This window comes from Piliocolobus tephrosceles, chromosome 4, assembly GCF_002776525.5.
Source record: "Piliocolobus tephrosceles isolate RC106 chromosome 4, ASM277652v3, whole genome shotgun sequence".
Classification (NCBI taxonomy): domain Eukaryota; kingdom Metazoa; phylum Chordata; class Mammalia; order Primates; family Cercopithecidae; genus Piliocolobus; species Piliocolobus tephrosceles.
Genome location: NC_045437.1, coordinates 1331174 through 1335561, shown reverse-complemented (window position 1 = coordinate 1335561; position 4388 = coordinate 1331174). Strand labels below are relative to the sequence as shown.

General features: G+C 54.4%; 1 long non-coding RNA gene across 5 annotated transcripts; it reads left to right on the top strand.

Annotated features, from left to right (window-relative positions):
• The first annotated feature begins 6 nt into the window (after window positions 1-6).
• On the top strand, window positions 7-4364 carry LOC111528334. 5 transcript variants are annotated; one of them, XR_003306874.1, is made up of 3 exons: window positions 7-3153; window positions 3379-3614; window positions 3758-4364. It is a non-coding gene; the product is annotated as an uncharacterized LOC111528334 (long non-coding RNA). The 5 variants fall into 5 exon arrangements; XR_003306873.1 differs by lacking the exon at window positions 3758-4364 and having other exon boundaries at window positions 7-2601; window positions 2976-3153; window positions 3379-3741; XR_003306875.1 differs by lacking the exon at window positions 3758-4364 and having other exon boundaries at window positions 7-2723; window positions 2976-3153; window positions 3379-3741.
• Window positions 4365-4388: the final 24 nt, after the last annotated feature.

Sequence of the window (4388 nt, the reverse complement as noted above, 5' to 3'; positions counted from 1 at the left end):
AGAACGTCGCAGCCTCGTGGAAGAGGATTTGGCAGCGTCTAACAAAAAACTATGTGGCATTTGCCGTTTGACTCAGCAATTCTAGAATCTGCCTCAAAAAAACTCTGGCAAAGAAATGAAAGGACTTTATGCACAGAGTTCTTTTCACAGCCTGAATGTGTTTACAACAAAGTTCTTCACTGTGGCATTTGTAAATGTAGGGAAAAGAGAGATCAAACTGTTACTGTGTCTGTGTAGAAAAGGAAGACATAAGAACTCCATTCTGATCTGTACCCTGAACAACTGTTTTGCCCTGAGATGCTGTTATTCTGTAACTTTGCCCCAACCTTGAGCTCACAGAAACGCGTGTTGTATGGAATCAAGGTTTAAGGATCTAGGGCTGTGCAGGATGTGCCTTGTGAACAATATGTTTACAGGCAGTGTGCTTGGGAAAAGTCATTGCCATTCTCCATTCTCGATAAACCAGGGGCACAGTGCACTGTGGAAAGCCGCAGGGACCTCTGCCTAGGAAAGCCGGGTACTGTCCAAGGCTTCTCCCCACTGAGATAGCCTGAGATATGGGCTCGTGGGATGGGAAAGACCTGACCGTTCCCCAGCCCGACACCCGTGGAGGGTCTGTGCTGAGGAGGATGAGTGAAAGAGGAAGGCCTCTTGCAGTTGAAATAAGAGGAAGGCCTCTGTCTCCTGCCTGCCTCTGGGAACGGAATGTCTCGGAATAAAACCCGATTGTACATTTGTTCAGTTCTGAGATAGAAAAACCACCCTGTGGTGGGAGGTGAGACATGTTGGCAGCAGTGCTGCTCTGTTACTCTTTACTCCACTGAGAGATTTGGGTGGAGAGAAGCATAAATCTGGCCTACGTGCACATCCAGGCATAGTACCTTCCCTTGAACTTATTTGTGACACAGATTCCTCTGCTCACATGTTTTCTTGCTGACCTTCTCCCCACTGTCACCCTGCTGTCCTGCCGCGTTCCTCTTGCTGAGATAGTGAAAATGGTAATCAATAAATACTGAGGGAACTCAGACCGGGGCCAGTGCGGGTCCTCCGTACGCTGAGCGCTGGTCCCCTGGGCCCTCTGTTCTTCCTCTATACTTTGTCTCTGTGTCTTATTTCTTTTCTCAGTCTCTCATCCCGCCTGATGAGAAATACCCACAGGCGTGGAGGGGCTGTCCCCCTTCATTCTATAGTTATTATAAATGTACAGGAACGTTAAAAGGAACGTGTTTGTATAATGCCACTCAGTAGCCCAGGAAATGACCAATCTGATGTGTGTTATAATCCATCCAAGCCCCCTGCAACCACCATTTTAAAAATAAAATTAAAAACTGGTCCTTTCCTTGGTGATACAAGTAAAATAATAACTAGAACAGAAGAAAAAGAAATTCCCAAACAAGTAACTTTAAAATTTGATGTTTGTGCAGCCATTAATGGTAACAAGCTAGAATTAAATGTAATTCCCTTAACTAGGAAAAGAGCTACACAGTAAAAAATAAATGTTTGTCGTAAGTCAAGGGTCTGTGAAAATTGTGCCTATTGGCCATGTGTTATTTAGGCTACTTAAAAACAGGACAGAAAGGACCCAGTTCACCTTCAAAAAGGGGCAACCAATCTCTCCTGGATCCCGGTCCCTGTAACCCACCAAACGGATAATCTCTAACCCCCTGGATCCCGGTCCCTGTAACCCACCAAACGAATAATCTCTAATCCCCTAGATCCCCATTGGAAGAAAGGAGAACATGCAGCCTGTTTCAAGCCTTTTATGACGAGCTGAATCGGCCAGCACCAAAGCTTCCAAAAAAGACAGAGCCACACACACCTTGCATCACCCAGGTGGGGAAAATGAGCTGGGCTGTGGGTGCTGGGAAAGCCGTGCCTGCAGTCCCCGTCAGAGGCTGCACTGCACAGGGAGCCGGAGAGAAAGGTGGAGAGGCCTCCTGAACGGGGCTCTGGGTATCACAACAGCTGGTGCCTTCTGGTCAGGACGCATGGGGTCTGCACCGCCGGCTCCAGGGAGGTGGCCCGCTGACAGTGAGTTAGTGTTCAGGGTTCTTGGTCCCATCCCACACAGACAAGACTGCCCAGCCACATAAACCAAGGAGCGAGAGTTCTCCAGATTGTGTGTCTGGAGGCCAAGTGGGTCCCTTGTCCTGCATCTAAAGCCCTGACCCCATACCCCCCACAGCCTGCCCTGAGGTGGGTCCTGGCACATGGTTGCTGACTCCAGGACAGGGGACATGAGCCCACAGTGTGGGCCGCCCCTAGCCATCCTCCGGGGCTGGCCATGGCCATGGGTGTGGCACTCTCGGGGCCCAGTATGCAGCAACGGAGGCCACAATGACGGGAATCTCCAGTGTGGTCGGGCAGGCGCCCAGGCCTTCCCTGGCTCCAGTCCATTGTCTGCCAGTTATGTTCCCCAGGGGCCACCCGATGCCTCTGGCACTCTCCGTGCTGGCTGGGAAGACCAGCGCTGGCCACTTGGCCGTGGGCAGCCTCCTCCTGGCACTAGCATGTGTCCCTCCCTCTGTCCTCGCTGTGCCTGCCACGTCTGCTCAGCCACATAGCACCGGAGTGTCCTCGCCTCTCCAGCCTCCCAACCTGGTGAGCCTCAAGGGCATAGAGCTCTGCCCACCAGGCTGACATACCCCAAGGGGGGACTGACTGGACTCAGGACAGTCCCGGCTCATGGCAACCTTGTTGTCCACCTGGGCTCCTCGGCCTGGGTGAGTCCTTACTGGGGAGAGGGCTCCTCTGCCCTCCAGCTGATGGGTGTGTGCTGGGGGACACAGGTCAGGAAGCAAAAGCAGAAAAACCAGGGAGGGGGCGTGAGATGTGAAGGCGAAGAGGGGTCCTCCCCTGGCCAGTCTGTGTAGCCAGCTGCCCCTCACACCCCAAAGCCATGCCCAGGAGCAGCCCCCCTGCTGTGTGTCCAGGAGGCAGGGCGCTGACCCCACTTCACCTTCCCCTTAATCCAGCCGTGACCCTGCCCCACGCCGGGATGCGCTGGGATGGCTTGGGGGCAGCACCCTGCACAGCAGCTCTGGCTCTAAGCTGCACAATCGGATGTCCTGCACAGTCACCTGCTAATCCAGGACAAGCCGGTGGAGGTCACTCCTCTGGGCATGAGTCGCCACCCTGCACCCTGCAGGACAGGTAACTTGGGGAGGGCTCACGTTATGTTATTTAACAAAAACATGGCCCAGAGCATGGTATGATAAAGGCCTGGCAGGATGAGGGCGCCTCCCACAGAACTTACACCAGGTGGAGGAAGGCAGGATGCCCACGGGGCATTTGGGCAGATGCCACAGGGCGATGTTGGGTGGAACCCCCAGCTGCCAGCTCTGGGAGGGGTGAGGAGGCCTTGGGCTCCTCTTCCAGGTAGCCCCACTCAGAGCCTTGGACAGAGGGCGGCGCTGCATGGAGGGGCAGCCGGAGCCAGACTGAGAGCAAGGGGGCCAGATGGAGGCAAGATGCAAAGCAAAGCCTGGAAATTCAGACGACACCGGGAACCTCCTGCACTCTCTTAGGTTCACCAGCGGACAGACCCGCCTGTGGATGGACTCACCCTTGTCCTCTGGGTCCTGCCTGTGCCCAGGACTCCCAGGACCTCGGAGGTATACCCTAGGCATGATCTTCATTCTTCTGCAGAACTGTTCGCCTTAATTTGCTGGAGATTGTCTTAAAGCATGGCCTCTATCCATCCACAGATTTAGCGGAATTGATTAAAATAAACAACACTTTCATGTCGTCCTTTTAGGGATTTCTTCAAAGCACTGTGTTGATTTTATAATTCACCTGCTGGGGAGAGTTGGCTTAAGGGATGTTCTGAAATGAACAAACAGCCACCGTCGCCTGTGAAGAGCCACATGTCGCCCCTCCCATCCCAGCTCCGAACTTCTGCGAGGTTCTCCCCTGCCTGCTGAGCTCCCTCCCTTGCGGCACTGGGGGTGGCCCCTCCTCCCATGCTGCAGGGGCCTCCAGATCCCAAGGGGCAGGCCCAACTCCCTGAGAAACTCAGGGACCAGTGGCCACTGTCTCCTTGGGGACAAGGGTTTGTCCAGAAAATGTGGGCAGGATGGGCAGGATCTGAGACAGGCCTCCAGGTGCCGAGGTCACAAGCCAGTCAGCCCTAGCAGCAGGTGGTCACTGCAACACATCAAGGCTCTTGTGACTTCGAGTGTGGCCCCTGGGAAAGGAACCAAATGGGCCGACTCAGTGTGGCCCCTGGAAGAGGAACTGAATGGGCTGACTCATGTCTGAGATGCCGGTCAGCCTCTCTCAACCTCGGGCCTCGCTGGGAGGCCAGACACTGGGCCAGGATCCAGAGGGTGGGAGGTCACAGCTCAGAGAACGGGGGAGAAGTGAGGACGATGGAAGGGAGGGGAGGA